This window comes from Lepus europaeus, chromosome 9 (genome assembly GCF_033115175.1).
Source record: "Lepus europaeus isolate LE1 chromosome 9, mLepTim1.pri, whole genome shotgun sequence".
Lineage (NCBI taxonomy): Eukaryota > Metazoa > Chordata > Mammalia > Lagomorpha > Leporidae > Lepus > Lepus europaeus.
Genome location: NC_084835.1, coordinates 9,465,209 through 9,486,651, shown reverse-complemented (window position 1 = coordinate 9,486,651; position 21,443 = coordinate 9,465,209). Strand labels below are relative to the sequence as shown.

The window sequence follows — 21,443 nt, the reverse complement described above, 5'->3', positions numbered from 1 at the left end:
GAAAGTGTTCGGCAGTATTTCCCAGAGACGAACGTACTCTGTGGCCCCAGTATGTATCTACTAGAAATGTGTACACTTACTCACTGAGAGAGTTACACAAGAACATTCACGGAATATCCATTTGCAATACTGGAAACAACCCAAATGCCCATCAACAGACAGACAAATATACGGTGACATATAAATACTACACGGTAACAAGAATGAATGACACACAGCTACACTTTAAAAGCTGATTAATCTCATACACACTGAGGAAAATAATCCAAATACAAAAGAATAAACCACGTTTGATTTTATTTTTATAGACTCCAAAAGGGTTAGAAATTAGAACAGCCAGGGAGCTTCTGGTGTGCTGGGATTGTTCATTTTCCTTATCTGGGTGCTAATTACAAAGCCGTGCACTTTTCTCTATATACGTTACACCTAAAACATAAAGGGTAAGTGAGTGAACATGTTGCCCAAAGTCCTGGGAGCAGGAGCGGATAGGATACATGGACGGCTTTCTTACACAATGAAGTCAGATTACAGTCAAACAAGGTCTACAAATCAGTGTTAGCGGTGCAGGTTAAAAACTCAAAGGCTGCAAATTTTATTCTATGAAATGAGTAAGTTATGTGAACCAATATGTTTGGCTTGTAATGTAAAGTCTATTCTGTTTAACAAGGACACCATATTTTTAAACAATACACGAAATTGTTTTCCATAAACATGAGGAATCTTATATGTGAGAAGTTAATATTCTTGGATCACTTAAGTTATCTTTTGAGACAATCCATTTAAATTAAGTAAAGCCAGTGGGTTAAATCCATTCAAGCCACCCGTTTTGTGCTAATTATCTAACTTTTTACAACATCAATAGTCCATTTCATAAACTTTATTTTTAGAACAGGTACCATGTATATTTTACTACAGTATTTCTCTTCACAAAACCTTTCCTTGTTTTAATTTTCTTTGGCATTTTTCTTTCTCAATCTTAAGCTCAGCAGAAGTTCAATCAGTAATATAAAACCAAAAACACTCCAAATCAGGATAACCAGTTACCTAACATTATGTGCAAGGTGTTTTTCAAGTCTCACAGAAATGTTATGATGTAGATCCTGACCTTACAGAACTCACAGAGGTGAGAGATGTTCAGTAGGAGAAGGAAGGACAGAGACCAGACCACTGATGGAGACACTAAGTGCCCCAGGAACATGGAAAACGAAGAGGCTAAAGTATTCTGAAATAACCAGGAACAGCTCTCTGGTCGAGACGGCATTTGAATTATATGGAACCAGTTGGATGATTAGGATTTACTTAGATTGTTATTGATATTCTAAGAAAATGGTAATTGTCTCTGTCATCCAGCATGCTCTTACATTACCTGACATTGCTCAAGAAATATCTAAATGTATATAATACCAAAAATGACTGGACTTTACTGATTTCTCCTGGGCCATTATTTACATGTTATGCAACTTGCTAGAGATGTGTAATATCAATAGCAAAGTCATTTCTTCGTAAATGGCAAAAATTTCTATGTACATCTGACCCTCCCTACACCAAACACACATATTTGGTTCTTATTAGCATATTTTAACCGTAAAATCCTAAACATTTTTGCCCAAACTATGTTTGCAATTTTAATTATTAAACTCAGGCAGAGTTTTAGGTAAGGTATGAGATAATATCTAATGGTCTTACATAAAATATATTTAATTGCAAATGCAAAGTAAAATAATAAAATAAGATTTTACTTTTTGAATGGACATCTGGCATAGCAGTTAAGATACTACTTGGGATGTTCACACCAATGTGAGAGTGCCTGAATTCAAATCTTGGTTCTGTTCCAGATGCTAGCTTATTGCTAATGTACACCCTGGGAGGCAGCGGATGCTGGCTCATTAGCTGGGTTCCTGCCATCCATGTGGGAGACCCAGATTGAGTTCGGCTCCTGGCTTCAACCTAGCCCAGCCCCAGATATTTGCCAGCAACTGGGGAACGAACCAGCAAATGGGAGATATCTTTATCTGTCTTTGTCTTACAAATTTAAAAAAAGGAAAAAAGGAAGAAAAAAATCAGTATTTTAATTTTTCCCAAAGAAATGTCTTAATAAAAGACATAAGAGAGCAACAGTGTCCAGAGTCTGGAACTCTCACATAAGGTTTAGTGATAGGCTCAGACTGAAGTCAGGAGATTCTTCCGGGTCTCCCACATGAGTGGAAAGGGTCCAAGGACTTGGGCCATCTTCTGCTGCTTCGCAGGTCATCAGCAGGGAGCTAGATCAGAAGTGGAGCAGCTGGGACATGTACTGGTGCCCGTATGGGATGCTGATGTTGTAGGCAGCTCTTAACCTGCTACATCCCAACGCTGGCCCTGTAGGATAACCATTCGTAACCACTGGGTTGACAAACATAAAATAAAGTTTGACAAGCCTATATTTGCAGCAGTATTTATACATACAGGCATTTCTTTTTTGTTTTTGTTCTTTTTTTTTTTTCTAAGTTTAGCTTCCACATGTAAGTGACACTATGTGATTTTGTCTTTCTGTGTTCAGCTTATTTCATTTAACGTGATGTCCTTGAGGTGCATGCATTTTGATGCAAATGGTAGAATTTCATTCTTTTTTATAGCTGAATAACATTTTATTGTAAATATATACACCACATTTTCTTTATTCATTCACCTAATGGTGGACACTTTGGCTGAGTCTATATTTTGGCTATTGTGAACAGTGCTGCCATAAACATGGTGGTGCAGGTTTCTCTCTGATACAATGTGTTCGTGTCTTTGGGGTACATACCCTGTGGTGGGATTGCTGGATCATATGGCAAGTCTATTTCTATAAATAAGTCTTTAAAAAAAAAAAAAGACCTGGTTTGTAGTATACACAGGATTATTGTTTATATTACTATTTGTTGTAAAATAATACTTAATGTACACCAAGCTTTTGTTTTTATTTGCTAAACATATTTCAGTCCCTGACCTCAAGACCTTACTATACAGGAAGAGATTGGCTTGATACTGAAGAGTCAGCAAAAACTTACTAGATACCCATTATGTGTTGGGCATTTGGGAAAAGGGAACAAAACATGAATCTTTTCCTTGATGACTGTATAATTGGCTTAAGGAATATATAAAACAGAAAATGATACCAGACACTCTGTCATTAAGGGCTAAATGGTATGACAAAAGCCATAAATGTTGAAGGATTTTATTCTTTTGTTCACAAGTATTACTGAGTGTTACTGTTTGCCAGGCACTTCCCTGGGCATCTGCAATATATCAGTGGGTGATATATCTGCGCAGAGATCTCTATCTCTATGGGATTAATATTCTAGTGGGATGAAGTAGACAATAAAAAACCAGATTTAATTAATCAAGAAATGATATGATTACTGCTCCAGAAACAGGAAATTGTCGAGCAGAGGAGGAGAAAGGCAGCGCGGAGGACAGACAATGCTACAGAGCGGTCAAGGTGTCCTCAACTAGACACCAGCATCCGAGCAAAGATGTGGAGCCGAGGGAACTGGCCCAGGAGATGTCAGAAGCAGCGGGTTCAGAGGCGGCTGAGGGCTAGCGTGGACACAGAAAGCCAGGAGCCTCTGGAATGCTGGAAGACTAGCAGGGATGCCCAAGTGCCCGGAGCAGAGCGGAGAGGAAAAGGTGGCAGAGAGCTCAGCCAGGGTGGGTGAGCGGTGCAACGCCGATTTGGGCTTTTGTTACAAATGCAACGTGACGGTGTTGCCCAGTTCTGAGTAAAAGGACTAATCTGACATTTTAACATGAGCCCTCTGGATGGCAGGCTGGTGGCTGCTGGGAGTTAAGGTTCGTAGCACAAGAGCCTGGTATCCAGGCAAGGCGTGGTGGCTTGGATTAGGCTGGTGGCAGGGGAGGGAGGGGACGGCATCCTGAACACATTTTGAGTTTGTAGAGCAGAAAACAGAAATGGATTCAGAGCATGCTTTCTGGAGTAGAGGTCACCTTGGACCTGACCTTGAACGACAGAGAATCTGCAAGGGTGGAAGAACGAGGAAAGGCATCACAGGATGTAACAGGCTTGAAGCCAACAGTGAATACGGTTTGGGACAGTGAGATTAATCTGAACAGAACAGGGCAGGGCCAATCCCTGGGATGGGGTGAGAAATGAGCTAAAATAAGTAAAGCAGAGCTGGATTGTAAAGAGATTTGAAACCCGGGCAAATGTGTCTAAGGCTACAGTGTTCACCACAGGACACTCTAAATGGTAGCTACTGAGTATCTATTAGGAGATGGACAATACAGAGGCTTTTTAGACTGTTCGTCGGGTAATCCGCATTGAATGGAAGAGCATTGCTCTTTCAGAGGGTCAGACACCTGGCATGAAGTACGAGGGATAATCCACATGGAGGTAGCTGACAGTTGACTGTTTTAAATCCACTTTATAATGGTAACCACAAGGGCCATTCACCACTTGTGGGAACCTCAATCTTGTGTTGGCAATCTCTCGTTCAAATAAAAATTACATGGATCTGAAACACTGTGTACTCAAATAGACACGTGATCTTAATTCTGAGGTTGTAAGAGTTGGATTGCAGTTGCTATCAGTTACATGTGCAATTTCTGTGTCTCTAAATTAGTTGCAGGTGCAAAACTGCATTTGCAAAGAAAGGAATCATCTGGTAGAAGTTTACAGAAACTTAGCTCCATTCAAATGAATTCAAATCACTATCACACACAGTTTCACCAATATTCAACACTGGGTGGATATGAAGCACCTACTGCACAACCTGTAGTACCTACTCTGTTCAAAGGAAGCAAAAATAACAGAAACTTTGTATCAGTTCTGCCATATAAAACAATGAAGAAATTTACTTTGCTCAGATTCCCTATGACCAGAGGAATATAACAGAGAGCTAGGATGAATGTAGAATTTCCTCAGGCTAAAGTTATGAGAATGCTCACAAAAACAATAATCTATAGTCACCCTCTCAGAGGAGGAAGAAAATTATTTTTGTTTAATGACTCATCTTTCACACTGAAATTAGCAGTTAAAAGGATAACTGCTGTCATGTAGCTCTCAATACCAGTTGTATTTCTTCAGGATGCTAGGCAAAAATGGGATTTGTAAAAAAGGCTAAAAAAAACCCTGGGTTTTCTTGTAAGCAAGTGAATAGAAATAACATTTATTTCAGGTACTTCTCATACTGTAATTTGTAGTTGGGGGGAAATAATACAAGAGATGTGACTGTTTTTGGAATACCAGCAGTGAGACCTCAGAGTCTAGAAATCTGTTAAATCTACTAACTCCTAGTTGATCAAGAAAGATATCCAAATAGCTAAATAATAAAACTAGGGCTATACCAAGGGGGGAAATTTAATATGGACAATAGTAAAATTCTTTTAAAATGCCCTTAATTGTTCTTGGATGTGAGATTATGAAATTCAAAGCTGCATTAATAACATGTCTCTTCTGGACTGCCACTTCACTGTATAAAAATACATAGGGCCTTCAAAAAGTTCAAGGAGAATGCAAACTATGAAAAAAAACATGCATGGGTTTCAAAAATATTTTAGCACCAAAATGAACTTATCTTTACTTCCATTTCCACAAACTTTTTTTTTTTTTAAGTGTCCCTGTATGTGGAAACAGAGGGACAGAGAGGAAAAAAATAAAGGCTTGCAGAAATGCACACAGCAAGTATGTTCCCTAGACAGGGATGGGCCTCACACTCATTCCCTGGTACTACAGGGGTCTCTCCAAGCCTCTAGAAAGGTGAACATGTTGGTCAATTATCTGAATGTTTCTGAGTATACAGCTGCCTGGAGCCATGTAGATACGGTTTAATTACCCCTCAATAAAAACGGTGTGCGCTCCCTCACTGCTATCTCAGGAGGGACTCGTTTGGAAGAACATCTCTTGCAGCATTCGCCATGTCTCTAAGGCACATTTCCATTGCTCAATCAGCTCCACAGGACAAGTGTGTCATCATCTTTCAGTGCTCTGGTGCAACAACCGAAAATTATAGAATTCACACAGGACTGGGTCTGGCACTGAAGCAGGAGGCATATTCAGCTGGAGTTTGTGGAAGCGCCCCTTCAATCTTGCCAATTTTTACGAGTAGAAATGGCTTCAGAGCCAGCATGGGGTTACTTGGGGTTGCCTGAGCAGCGCTTGATTAACAAAGAGAGGAGACTCACATAAAGGGGCCACAGCAATACTGGAGCCCAGGAAACAGTGTGGAAGTCTTCTTTGGGCACACAGGCTTAAGTGGAATGGAGCTTTGACTCTCCTGAACATGAACAATGGAGCTGGACATCTGGGTCACTCACACTAAACACGCCACTTTTCCTTCAACCACAGTACCCAGCCATTCAGGGCAACCCCAGTCCCACTTTTCCTCCTGTGATGAAGGGTGAGCACCTACCTCCTGCACCTCAGTCTCACAGCCTTCATCTCTGCTGGCCTCAGATGGCTAAGGATGGCCATACGCCTTATTTATTTTCTAGTTTTGCCTGTTGCAGCAGGAAAGGAGTAAGTATTCAGGGGTCATTGACAAGACACACAGAAGTCACTCTCACAGGGTGCCGCCATTGAGGAACGGCTGTTTCTATCAGACAGACAACACCTTGGAATAAGAAGTAGCCAGAGGCCATAAAAGAAAAGGGTTAAGTTACTTGTACTAAATATAATGTTTTAACTGCTAATAATTTCAATCTGTACCATGTTAATAAAGAAGAATAGTGGTGAGTCATTCGGTTGGAGGGATTTCAGACTCCAAAAAACTGCACTCAGGGCAAACTCAAGGCATAAAAATAGAGATTCAGTACAGAATGAAACAGAGTTGGTTCACACAACCATCCCTTACAAGAACAGCAGCCTAAAATGTTTGTTGTGCTACATTCTAGACATATTCTTTTCAAACAGACAAAACTATCAAATTTTGACCCAAGAACTATTTCACAGTATAACCAGGACATTCTGCCCTGAGGCAAGCTAAAATTAACAACTGAAGAAATATAACTAGAACTCTTATGGCTTGTACAAAAAAAAAAAAAAAGCAACAGCATTTTACAGAAGATAATGAAACTAAACTCCTATTTAAAAGGTTCAGATGACAGAAATACCTCTTGAGTCAAATGACTTTAATAAAATAGTACGCAGGAAATTTTTCCCCCTTGATTTTTTAAAGCTTGTTGTTTCAAAATTTGTGACTAATATGTTCAAACTACACGCTCCCAGGAAAATTAAAAGATTAAAATGGAAGGCCATCAACTTCAACAACTCAGTGAATTAATTTTAGTGCTTTAGCATTTATATTGTAAAACATGGATCACACTGGTTAACACAATCTATTTTGACATGGAATCTATGAGAACAGAAAAATAAAACAAAAATATGGAAATAAACAGGAAACAGTACAAAACAGAAAAGGCTGTGCTAAAGTAACTCCAGTAGAAGGAGCTATGGAAATGGAGAACTTACATTTTGCAATGGCTAAGAAAGAAATGTTGAAAAATGGAGTATCTGTTCGGCTCTGACATATCTGAACAGAGGTAACAGTTAATCATTTATCTGGCATGCAGTTGGCACTTAACCTTTTATGGACCTCATTTTCTTTATGCATAAAATGAGATGCTAAGAATAGATACCCTCAAGGTCCTCACAACCTGTTTTTCTATAACGTACTTGGCATTATGCTGGGAAATCTAAAACAGAATGTAACCTGACCCTACACTCTCTGGAAGCTTATGGTGCTTTGGGAGAGATAAAACATACATGCAGATATCTAGATTTCAAAGTAGAACAGAAAAATGATCAGAGAATTTGAAAAGGAATGATAATGCCTTAAGAAGGACAAAAACTGCTGCGGGATACCTAACATACACAACAAAAGCCAAAAAAGAGCCCCTACAAATTTGCTTAAAAGATTATATATAATTTTGGGAAATGCAAGTACCCTCAGGAAATAAAAATGAATAGGATTGTGTTTGGATTTGAATGCACCGTTAAAATGAAAGTAAGGAAGGAGAGCCACGCACAGAGATACGATTAGGTTTCTTTAAGGTTCTGAATACATCTGTAAGTGAACTCTGTAGCAGCAGACTAAGCATTAAATCATGGCAAATATACAGGACAGTATTAGGATAAAAGTCATGTGGAAAACAAGCAACGGAACCAATTCTACCTTACACACACGCCCAAAGTATCCCCAACAGCCATGTCTGGGATAGCCTTTACCTTGTGAAGTGTTTGTAGACGTTGTGTCAGTGAAGAAATTGCTCTCTGGGTCAGCAGGAGGCTCTCCCAGAGTTTTACCCGTAACAGCGTGGAATAGGGATTTGCTATAATTCTCACTGATGTTTTATCTATTTCTTGCAAAAGATTGTTACATGAAAAGAAAAAGACTTGGGTTCATACAACTGGTGAACACACCAATGAGTCAAGACAGTGGTTTCTAAATATTTGGGAGAGGTGGGAATAAACTCAGAAAGGATGGGGCTTGAACTGGCTGGCACTGCTCTGGGAGGGAGCCAGCTGTGACAAAATGTGTCATAATGCTGTTCACTGCTTTGGCAAGACTTGGTACATTACAAGAAAAACATTGCCACACTGTCTCGCCAGTGACCCACACGCTGAATGTCTTGTGAGGGTGTGAACTGTGAGCTCTCTTTAGAATGATCAGAGCAGAACAGCTCAATTTCCAATTCTTTTTTTTTTATTGTGGTAAAATACACATTAATTTATCCTTAAATGGAAAACTTGTATTTTTGGGTTATGCCATAATAAATAAGCTTATTTGGGCAAATCTTTCATTTTTAAAGTATTATTTGATGTCCCGGCTGCTCCACTTCCAATCCAGCTCCCTGCTAGTGCTCCTGGGAAAGCAGCAGAGGATGGCCCAAGTCCTTGGGCCTCTGCACCCATGTAGGAGACCCAGAAGAAGCCCCTGGATCCTGGCTTCAGATCGGTCCAGCTCAAGCCACTGTAGCTATTTGGGGAGCAAACGAGCAAATGCAAGACCTCTCTCTCTCTCTGCCTCTCAAGTAAGTAAATCTTTAAAGTATTATTTGAGAGACAGAGAGATACAAACAGAGAGAAAATGGGTGATGGGGGAAGAAGGTGGAGAAGGGAGAGAGAGAGAGAAGGAGGGACGGACGGAGGGGAACTCCCATCTGCTGGTTCACTTCCCAAATGCCTGCAATGGTTACAACTGGGCTGGGGCTCAAGTCAGAAGCTGGAAACACAACCTGGGTCTCCCATGTGGTTGACAATTACTTGAGCTATCACTTGCCTCCTCCCAGGGTCTGCACTGGCATGAAGCTGAAATCAAGAGATGGAGCTGGTCCTGCTAACGGCCTAGGAAAGCTGCGGAAGATGACTCAAGTTCTTGCGCTGCACCCATGTGGGAGACCCAGATAAAGCTCCTGGCTTTGGCCTGGCCCAGGTCTTGTGGCTGCAGCCATTTGGGTAGTGAACCAGCCAAAGGAAGATCTGTCTGTCTCTTTCTTTCCAGAGTTATGAAGAGGTAGAGAGGGAGAAGGAGGGAAGGAGGGAGAGAGACAGAAACAGATCTTTCATCCTCTGGTTTACTCCCTAAATGGTCAGAGCTGGGCCAGTCCAAAGCCAGGAGCCAGGAGCTTCATCCAGGTCTCCCACATGGCTGCAGGAGCCCAAGGACTTGGTACCTCTTCCACTGCTTTCCCAGGCCACAGCAGAGTGCTGGATCTGAAGTGGAGCAGCCAGGACTCGAACCAACATCCATATGGCATGCCAGTGCCACAGGCAGGTGCTTAACCTACTATGCCATAGTGCTGGACCCCATAAATAAATCTTTAACACAAACAAACAAAAAACTTGGAGCCAGGATTTGAACCCAGGTGCTCCACTATAGGACACAGGCATCCCAGCTAGTATCCTACCCACTAGGCCAAATGTCAGCCTCAAGCAAAGTTTTCTTTCTGTCTACTGATGGTTGAATCTCTAATTACATTATCTGAAAAAAAAATCTCTTTAGAATATAAATATATATTCATATTTGAAATTTGATATCAACATGTTCTTAAGATATTTATTCTACTACTTTACAAAGCTCAAAATGATGCTGTAATGCAAATTCTATGAAACAAATAGTTTAAAGAATAAAGATTGGGCCTGACATGGTTTCGATTTTATATATCAGAGACCGCTTTTCAGAAAGTTAAGTCTACCCATTGATAGCAAGTGCAGCAAAGTTGCTTCAGCTGATGTCCAAATATCAGTTGATAATTAAGTGACAAATGCTATGTAATAATGAAAAAGTGGAATTGTCTCTGAGAAGAAAAATGCATTATCAGAAAAACATAAGGCTTACTACTCTGTTGGGTTGGCGAGGAATTGTGGTCAGTTTTGTAATCAGGAAAAGGCTGGCTTCTTGCTCAAGGCCTTTGCCCTTTTTGGCAACAAGAAATACAAGTTGTGCCAAACTGCGAATGTGGGAGCAGGTCTTGTCACATAAGTAGCCTAACAGAATTGCAGCAATCTCTGGATTTTAAAAGATGCCCCCACGTAGGGCAGTGTATCAGATGGCAATAATTCTATTAATTACATTGATCTTTATATTCTCCAAGTGGAATAAATACATATATCTGGTTAATCTATGTTGAGTAACTGCTTATTCTTTAAGGGGATAGTAAAGTTTCCCTGTCAATCAGGGAGCAATAGTTTGATGAGAAAATGCTTACTAGATCTGAACAGTGCAGAATAAAGTAGAGAATTGGGCAATTGTTATTTTAAGCATCCCCCAAAGCCTTTATTAAGGTAATTCAAGTTAAAGCACGTTTCCTGACAGTCCAAATGACTATCAAACAGTAATTATAGTTCTGCAGAATAGCTTCATTTATATTCAATTTGAATTCTCATTGAAAGAATTTCTCCTTCTCTCTCAGTGCTTGGAGATCTACTTACATTACAAAGTAATCTAGACCCTATGGCATAACATTTAAGGATATAAAGGAATCCAAGGTTTTTGGATGAACTTATGATAAATCTAACCCACCTATGAAAGCCAAGAACATTTTAACTCTTTTTAACAAAACAACACAAACTGAGGTCCCATTCTGCCTATACCTACTCCTATTCAACATCCCAAGTCTCCAATGCTAACTGTAGCATTACTGCCTGGGAAGTGGCACTATCTCACCCAGCTCCCTATCATCACTTCACACCCTTGCATTCCAAAGTCTCTCCAACTTGTTAAAAATGGAGGAGTATATTCAAATGTTCCTAAGAGTCTGTTGGAAAATAAGATGGCAATCGGCCAGCGCCGCGGCTCAGTAGGCTAATCCTCCGCCTTGCGGCGCCAGCACAACGGGTTCTAGTCCCGGTCGGGGCACCGGATTCTGTCCCGGTTGCTCCTCTTCCAAGCCAGCTCTCTGCTGTGGCCAGGGAGTGCAGTGGAGGATGGCCCAAGTCCTTGGGCCCTGCACCCCATGGGAGACCAGGAGAAGCACCTGGCTCCTGCCATCGGAACAGCGTGGTGCGCCGGCCGCAGCGCGCCTACCGCAGCGGCCATTGGAAGGTGAACCAACGGCAAAGGAAGACCTTTCTCTCTGTCTCCCTCTATTGTCCACTCTGCCTGTCAAAAATAAAAAAAAAAAAGAAAGAAAGAAAATAAGATAGCAAAATGATACCATTTTAGAGGGAAACTTTTTTAGAGTCTAAAACTCTGTTAAAAAAATGAGAAAATAAGGCTCCCCCTGAATGACAAGTAAATGCTTCAGGTTAAACAGCTCAGACTTGGGACCAGCCTAGCCTTTGAATGCACAGGCCAGTCTGCTATTAGCCTTTAGCGTCTCTTACTCTAGAACTTCAATCATCTCTTGTAGAGCATGAGGTGACTTAGGGGAAAGTTCGTTAACTCTTTCAAGGAATGTTAATGAGTAACTGTGCTCCTCAATGAACACCAGTGGTGGCAGCTGGAAGTGGACTGGGGCGTCTCTCAGAGCCCTTCTTCTTGATGCTCGCTCACACCATGTAGCTCCATCTGGAGACTGTCTCAGTTTTGTTCCTGAAGCCTACACTACCACATGGTTCCCAGCTTCTGGCCTTGTTTCTAGTTCCATTTGAGCAACACACAGACCCAGTGTTTCCGATCATCTTCAAAGAGACCAACTTCTAGACTCTACCTACTGTTAACTTCTTTTCCTCAGATGCCGCTCAATTTGCATTTCTACTGAGTAGCTATGCTTTCTAAGCCTCTAACAGTTTCCCAGTTTCAGTGACTCAAACACAGAAGTTATTTTTAAGTTAATTATTCCATAGCACCTAAACCTGATAATAGCTTACTCTAATAGCACTTACCATATTCTGTCATCCCTTCTTCCCCTAAAATATTTTTTATTTGATAGCAAAAGCTTGTCTTATTCATGGTATTTATTCATTTGTTTAAATATAATGTTCACTGGCAATATAATAGGTAGCAAACATTGAGCTAGGTGCTACGGATATAATGATGAACAAAATGGACATGTTTTTATCTTATAAAGTTCAAAAAAGAGTCAATAAAACTTTTAATTTTGGTAAACATAGCCTGGGACATAACAGGCTCAATTTAAAAATGTTGATTAAATATGAAGCATCCCAATTTCCTTACAAAGTAGTTTAAAACTGTTTAATCATATTTTATGTTAGTGATAATATTTTATTCTATCATATTGCAGTGCTAGGTCCACTTAAGAAATAATGTGCTCACATGGACATTAAAATGGATGAAATTAAAGTGAGTCAATATAATTTGTATCTCATTATGCTTCTGTTTTGAACTTAAATGTTGAAAAGACTTGCTAATTTTATTTTGCCTCTATCTAGCCACCAAATATTCATAAAATATCTATTAAGTGCTAGGTATTACTACAGGAATAAGAGACAAATGCATTCATAAGCCAAGGTTCCCATCTCAATAAGTTCATATTTACCTTTATTTATCAAAATTATTCAAATGTACCAGAAAATGTGATATTTCACTATACTTAATTCTGAAGGTTATGCGCTGACATGCACTGATACCAGAAATAACATATTTGCTTGGATTAAGTCATCAACAACGTTGGATATTATGTGATCACTAGAAAATGTGTAAGGGTTTCAATATGCATATGAATATGCCTATCAAGAACTTAAGATTCCCCTAATCAAAACTGAAAGACTATTATAATAAGATATATAAGAGAGCATGTCAGTGAATTACATTATAAAGTCTTGGAACTTTACAACTTGTCTAGAGGGTTCTGTATACCAATGGGTTAGGGGCACTTTGCACCTCAATAGAGAACTCTATTGCCATCCATCCTTGGACAGCAATCATTGGTAATTTTATAAAATGAAGAGGAATGGTTAAAGGCCATCTTCTTTACGTATTATACACAAAAGCAAACTCTAGGGGCTAGTGCTGTGGCATAACAGGTTAAGCCAAGGCCTGCAATGCTGGGTGCTGGTTCAAGTCTTGGTTGCTTCACTTCTGATCCAGTTCCCTGCTATTGGCCTGGGAAAAGCAATGGAAGATGGTTCGATGGTTCAAGTCTTGGGCCTCTGAACCCTTGTGGGAGTCCCGGATGAAATACCTGGCTTCTGGCTTTTGCCTGGCCCAGCCCTGGCCATTGAGCCCATTAACCAGCAGATGGAAGATGTCTTTCTCTGTCTTGCCCTCTCTCTGTAATTCTGTCTTTCAAACAGATAAACAAATCTTTTTTTAAAAAAAAAAAGTGAACTGGCCGGCGCCGTGGCTCACTAGGCTAATCTTCCACCTGTGGCGCCGGTACCCGGGGTTCTAGTCCCGGTCAGGGAGCCGGATTCTGTTCCGCTTGTTCCTCTTCCAGTCCAGCTCTCTGCTGTGGCCCGGGAGTGCAGTGGAGGATGGCCCAAGCCCTTGGGCCCTGCACCTGCATGGGAGACCAGGAGAAGCACCTGGCTCCTGGCTTCAGATTGGCGCAGCACGCCACTTGGGAGGTGAACCAACGAAAAAAGGAAGACCTTTCTCTCTCTCTCTCTCTCACTGTCTAACTCTGCCTGTCAAAAAAAAAAAAAAAAAAGTGAACCCTATTCCTTCTGTGGAGAGGTAAAGGGCTTTGTGTAGTATGGAAGGTAAGAGATTTACCTCTCCTTGTACTTAGAAGACACCAGAGTATGGATACAGCTGTGGGTACAATACCAAATTCTAAAGAAAGGTGATAAGGCAGAATGATTATATAACGAAGAGGACAGGAAGCTTACTTAACTCTACTGCAGATCATAACTTGTAACTGTGTCCCTGTCACTCACAGGAGAAATCAGGATTGTTTACCACTCCACTGGCTTTTAGCCCTGGCGTGGTCTTGGCCAACGTGAGCATTTGGGGAGTGAACCAGCAGCTGGGAGATCTCTATCTCTGCCTCTCCAAAAAGCCAAAAACCATAAAACAACTTCCAAAATTTGAGTACTTTTAGGAAGAAGTAATTAGATCAAAGTTGTGATTCAATAGCAAAAGATAAGAAAAAGCCAAAGAATCTAGAGTTAATAAAATCACAGTTGTCCAAGTATGTAAAGTTGTTTTTTAAACATAACCCTGTTAGAGAGATTTACATAAAATTTTCAAATGATATAGAATATCAAGATCTTTTTGTATTGCATTAGTATCAAAAGCTAATGAAAGCCTTGTTTTTTTGACTATGAATTTGGAATTTATCCTCTACAATGAATTTTAATTTTTTAAAAAATTGCTTTTTATATAAAATAAGCTGTGCTAGTATTGGTATACAAGAGTATGTAGAGTATTTTCTTTTTTTAAAAGATTTTATTCACTTATTTGAGAGGTAGACTTACAGACAGAGAGAGGGAAAGACAGTTAGAAAGGTCTTCCACCCACTGGTTCACTCCCCCAAATGGCCACCATGGCTGGAGCTTGTGTTGATCGAAGCCAGGAGCCAGGAACTTCTTCCAGGTCTCCCACATGGGTGCAGGGGCCCAAGCACTTGGGCCATCTTCCACTGCTTTCCCAGGCCATAAGTAGAGAGCTGGATTGGAAGAAGAGCAACTGGAACAAGAACCGCAGGTGGAGGCTTAGCCTACTACACCATAGTGGCGGCCCCCCTAGTATTTTCTTTTTTTGTTATAATCTTGTTTCAGTAGTTGCTTCAGGGCCAATGTGGCATAGTGGGTAAAGCCATGGCCTCCAATGACAGCATCCCATATGGGTGCCAGTTTGTGTCCTGGCTGCTCTACTTAGAATCCAGCTCCCTGCTAATGGCCTGGGAAAGCAGTGGAAGATGGCTCAAGTGTTTGGTCCCCTGCTGCCTATGTGGGAGATGCAGATGAAGCTCTGGACTCCTGGCTTCGGCCTGGCCCAGCGTTGGCTGTTGCAGCCACTTAGGGAGTGAACCAGTGGGTGGAAGATCTCTCTTTCTCTCTCTATTTCTCTGTCTCTCCCCTCCCCCTCTATAATTCCTTCAAATAAATAAATAAATCTTTAAAAATTTTGCTTCACCTCATTCTTTGAATGTATGTGCTGACAACACTAGGGCTAGCTCCTACAGCTTTAGCAGCTTCTTTAGAGTTTGTACTTTTTTGTTTCCTTAGAGCCTAGCACAGTATCCCTAGTTGGCATTAAAACACATGTTTATTGTTTTTGTTGATGAGAATGATGAAAGAACAGCTGCTTCCCACATTTGGGTCGCATGTGTCATTCAAGGAGGAGTTAGAGACCTAATGAACTGATAACAGCACTGATTTCCTTCTTGTTCCAACAAGACTTAAATTTCCCGTTGATGCTCCAAAGGAAGCCACTCAATTGCTAACAACCAGAGCATCTAAGCTCACATCTCCCCTCACCCAAAACAACGCCTGCCTTTTCCTAATGCAATTCAAGTTGGCTTGGAACCTTATCTTGAAGCAATGGTTGCATCAGTTCAGGGTTTCTTCATACTCACAGGGGATACAACATGGGAGGAGTGATGTGCCAACGGGACACATGCCTTTGAGAAGAACAAATAATCCTGTATCCTGGATGTAAATTCCACCACAGCCATCACAGAGAGCCAGATATTCCCAGAGAAACAGACAAAGGAAGGTCACTGTTGAATGCAGTTTTTGAAAGGCAAAACCCGTTCTTATTTAATCAAAATCTGTAATTTTGATCAGGATTTCAAAAGTGATATTTTCTAGACAAGATTAACATGCTAGACAACCTAAAGAAAAATAACCTGTTGAAATGATGTTAACTCGAAGATGACAGCTCCAAATATCATATTTAAAAAAGGTCTTGACTCTGAAGCAGCAGAAAAGAACATTAGAATTGAGCCAAGTTTTACGTTTGTTCTTACTTGGGCTTAACCGCAAACTTGTTACGACAGCTCTTCAGGTTCACCTTTCCCACCTGCAGCACTAGAAGGCTTTTCTGCAAAACAGTTTTCCAGAGGTCCTCTTGAGTTCTGGTGTTGTTATTAAATAGTGTGACTGGGGCTGGCACTGTGGCACAGTGGGTTAAAGCTGCTGAAGCACTGGCATCCCATATGCGTGCTGGTTCTAGTCCTGGCTGCTCCTCTTCGGATACAGCTCTTGCTATGGCCTGGGATAGCAGCAGAAGATGGCCCAAGTCCTTGGGCCCCTGCACCCACGTGGGAGACCTGGAAGAAGCTCCTAGCTCATGGCTCCTGGCTTCAAATCGGTGCAGCTCTGGCTATTGTGGCCATCTGGGGAGTGAACCAGTGGATGGAAGACCTCTCTCTGTGTGTCTCTACCTCTCTCTGTAACTCTTTCAAATAAAAAAAAATAAATCTTTAAAAACATAGAAATAAATAGTATGACTTAAAATTTAATGATAATTCTGTATGTCATATTTTTATTCATGTCCTGATTCTGAGCTACTGCTTCTTTTTCATACCTGACTGCTCAGTAGGGGACAATATATATGGCCCTTCCCTCGGGAAAAATAATGCCCAATAAGAAATTAAAAGTCTCAAAAAGAAAAAAACAATTGAAAACTTCCTCTTTTTTTTTTCCTTTAAAAGTTAACTTGCCTTTAGTACTTGAAAAACAGTCTAACTTGTCTAACCACTTTCTAGGGATCAACTAGACACTTTTCAAATTACTGTACCTTTGAACTAAAGACATCCCACCTGAACTATGTTAACTTGTCTTTGCATGCAATATCTGAAATTCTCCAGTAATTTGGTTTCTACTGCGATAAAATACCATGAACTGTATTATCAACTGATGTATATTCATGTTGTGGGAAATCCTAAACCTCCAAAACATATATCTTTGTCAATTTTCAGATCTTATCAACTTTTCTGAGATGACTTTTATGGAGATTTCTTAGGCAACGTCCCATCACTGGGGAACACAATGGGAATACAGGCAGATCCTACCAGCAAGCCTGGAGTCAGGACGGTACATGCAGGTGTAGCTTATGTAAAACAAGCAATTTATCAGCTTTGCCATTGTACTAAAGAAATATATGATCTAGTACAATCACAGACTGACAAAAAATACCAGGGAAGATTAACACATTGAAATTCTTAATTTTTCACATAAGGAAAATGGGTTCCAGAGGAATAAAATGGTTTGCCTAAGGCACTACTCAGAAATGAGCAGCAGAGTTTGAGCTAGAAATTGGGTTTCTTGATTCCCAGTTCAAAGTTCTAAACCATGCTCCCATCTCACTCAAATGATGCAATAAAATGTTCAAATAAATTGTACAGATCAATTATGCTTAATGCCAACAGTCATGTTAGAAGTCCACCAGCATGAAAGCATTTTCTATGATATGATTCACTTAATGTGGACAAATTACCTATGGAGATGCCATAGTTCATCATAGAGTTAAGATATAGCACTCTCTACAAAGCAAGTGCTCAATACTGACGTGATAATTAAAATCTGATAATATTTGAACATCAATTCAGGAATTCATTTTGCCGACAAATGTCTTCTTGCCTCATTCATAGATTATTTCGTGAATCACCCTTCTATTCTGGGGTTTTAGTTTTGTTTCTGGTACTAGTAGTTTTGTTTCTGCTGATATAGCTCCTTGTGCTTATGAAAATAATACGATTACTATGTGAAAATTTCCTTTTTGAGGTAATGTAACTCTAACAAAAAGGTATCTTAATGTTGCACAGAGTTTTTATTTCATTTGAAGCTCTCAACAATTCTGAAAGGCTAGACAGTAATAGCAACCATTAGATAGGACTTTACTATGGAACTGGGTGACAGTTTTTGGCTATAAAACTTTGTCTACAAGACCAGCAATGTGGTGCTGCAGGTTAAGCCAATGTCTGTGACACTGGCATCCCATATAGGTGCTGGTTCAGTCCCAGTTGGAGTCCTGGCTGCTCTCTGCTAATGTGCCTGGGAAAGTAGCAGTAGATGGCCCAAATGCTTGGACCCCTGCCATCCATGTGGAAGACCCAGATGAGTTCCAGGCTCCTGGCTTTGACTGGGCCCAGTGTTGACTGCTGTGGCTATCTGGGGAGTGAACCAGCAAATGGAAGATCTCTCTCCCAGACTTCTTTCTGTAACTCTGCCTTTCAAATAAATAAACAAACCTTAAAAAAAAAAAAAAAACTTTGCCCACTTGTCCTTGGTCAGCATGCTATAAAAGGCAAATAGACCTGGCTTTGCATTCAAAGCTGTCACTTCTGAATATTTTTCCTTTTTTTGGATGCTATTTTATCTTTTTAGGCTTCTGGCTTCCTCATCTTAAGGAAGAGTTGTGAGAATGATTTAAATAAATCACTTATTGGAACACAGTAGGTTCTCAAAATTACAATATTATGAGTTTTTATAATACAAATTTTTAATCTTGGGACTGGTGCTGTGGTGTAGCAGGTGAAGCTGCCACCTGCAGCACCTGTATCCCATATGGGTGCCAGTTCAAGTCCCGGTTGCTCCACTTCCAATCCAGCTCCCTGCTAATGCGTCTGGGAAAGCAGCACAAGATGGCCCAAATTCTTGGGCTCCTACACCCACATGGGAGACCCAGATGAAGCTCCTGGCTTTGGCTCCAGGCTGACCCAGCCCTGCCCATTGTGGCAAATTGGGGAGTGAACCAAAAGATGGAAGACCTCCCTCCCCTTCGCCTCTCTCTCTGTCTCTCTCTTTCTCTGCTTCCCTCTTTTTATGGCTCTGTCTCTTCCTCTCTGTGTAACTCAGACTTTCAAATAAATTAATAAATCTAAAAAAATTTTTTAATCTTATATGTGACAATGGATTAAATAGTAAGAACAGTCATCATTCATGTTGTTATGTTAAAAAGAGCTACTTTAATACATTTCAGAAAGAAATGATATGCAAGTACAGTATGGAATCTTCAAAATTAAGTATGAATTTTAAGAGTTCACTTAGGAGAATTAGATACATTTTATTCATGTGAGCAAATTGATATCTGATAGAAAACAAAATATAACTGTGAAATTTGCCCATAATAAACTCTATTGTGATGACAGTTAAGCAACAGGTAGTAATGGTTTTTATGATCATTAAGCATTATGAAATATTTACATTGGAATTTATAGAATACATACTTAACATTTGTTTGCTGAAAAGACAGAGAGACAGAGAGCGAGATCAATCCCCCATCAGCTGCTTCATATTCAAATGCCTGTGATAGCCAGAACGAGGCTAGGCTGCAGCCAGAAACTCCATCCAGGTCTCCGACATGGGTGACAGAGACCAAGGTACTTGGACCATCGCTTGCTGCCTTTCCAGGGGCATTATTAGAGGGAGCTGGAGTGGAAGCCGAGGAGCCAAGACTGGAAGAACTGGAACTCCAATATGCGATACAGGCATTCCAAGTGCCAGCTGAACCCACCCCACTGCACTACAATGTATAGTATATACCTTTAAAAAATTAAGATTTATTTTTTATTTATTTGAAGAGCAGAGTTACAGAGAGAGAAAGAAACAGAGAGAGAGAATCTTCCATCTGCTGGTTCACTTCCCAAATGGCTGCAATGGCTGGGGCTGGGCCAGGCTCAAGCCAGGAGCCTGGAGCTTCCTCCAGTTCTCCTATGTGGGTACAGGAGCCCAAGCTCTTGGGCCATCCTCCACTGCTTTCCCAGGCACATTAGCAAAGAGATGAATTGGCAGTGGAGCAGCTGGGACTCGAACCAGCGCCCATATGGGATACCAGTGTTGCAGGCAGAGGCTTAATCTACCATGTGACAATGCCGGCCTCAGGGTGTATCTTAAAATTGCACTAGTGAATAAAAGCAGACTAAAAAAATATATAAACTAGCTTTGAGATCTAGATTCCCCATTCATTGAGTGCCTACTTTGTCAGGTACTATGCTAAGTGTTTTAAAATATAAAATCCTGTTTAGTATTTATAAACAGCTCCATTTCATAAAAAAGGACACATGTTTAGAAAAGAATGAAGTCATGGTTCTTTAGACATCTAAGCCTTTTTCTTTTTATTGCATGTATGATATACTATATATTTTATTGCATATACAACATGCATATAGTAACCACCTATAATACAAATAATGCTTTGGTTTTACCTAACCATTTCTACTAATTGGTACTTTCAGTTTTTAGCAAATGGTTATTCCTAAATCATGGGTGACACAATACAAACTTAACTGGTTCTTCCAAAGTTATGTTGTATGTCAGCATAGCTTTAGGAAGAGAGCCGAGATTCCTGACAGGTTCGTGGACTAATTAAACCACATTCCAACATCCAGTTTGTTCTTCATACTCCAGGAATGCTTTTCTGAAAATACACTATGTTCTAAGAAGATGTTCTTATATTTACAAAAACCTAGCTCCATTTTCATAAGCTTTTTATTTGAATCATTTAGAAACATTGTATTGGAAGACGAGGGGCAAGACGGAAAGCCTGAAACATGAAGACAGACAAAAAATAACTTTTCCAACTCTAAAACAAGTGTCCCTTTCCCAGGTAAAAATTAAAATTAAATGGAGCCATAACTCAGTCCTCCTAATTATGTTTTTATTTGTTATCTATTGCACAGAGTCAGATGAATAGCTCAAAATGCCCACAGATGCTCTGGGCAAGTTGACAGATATCCTACACACTGAAATGAGAAGTGGGAAGGAGGCCAGGTTGCTTAATTGTTACTTGGGAATGCGAGGAGGCAGACAAGCCAAAATCTTTGTGGGGATCCAAAGAGCACAACTTCTTCCTTAGGCACCAGGAGAAAACAATGGGCCAGATTCTCACTCTGTGTAATCTTATAGGATGATTCCATTGTATAGTCCATTGTTTCTTTCATGTACTGCCTGAGGGGGAAGTGTATTGTTATCTATAGAAGCGCTTCCATAAGAGAGGTACAGACAATGAGAACATAGCCTCTGGGACATGAGTGAGTGCTGTGGCGCTCAGTTTAGTATAAAACTTTCAGATAAACATTCTGAGAACTATGTACCTAAAAGACACATACAGGAAGGTCAGAAAGTTTGAGTGCCAAAGAGTTAATGAGACAAGTGGTATGCCAGCTTGCAT

General features: G+C 40.4%; 1 protein-coding gene across 6 annotated transcripts in view; it reads right to left on the bottom strand.

Annotated features, from left to right (window-relative positions):
- The window catches only part of PPARG (peroxisome proliferator activated receptor gamma), a 136,452-nt gene that overhangs the window by 66,993 nt on the left and 48,016 nt on the right, over nt 1-21,443 (bottom strand). Inside the window, exon 1 of one of the 6 annotated variants that reach the window (XM_062200467.1) lies at nt 8,204-8,323. The exons of the other annotated variants lie outside the window; for them this stretch is intronic. The gene's annotated coding sequence lies outside the window, so the exon portion shown is untranslated. Of the gene's footprint in view, nt 1-8,203; nt 8,324-21,443 lie in introns of those variants that run through there. 6 annotated transcript variants of the gene reach the window in all.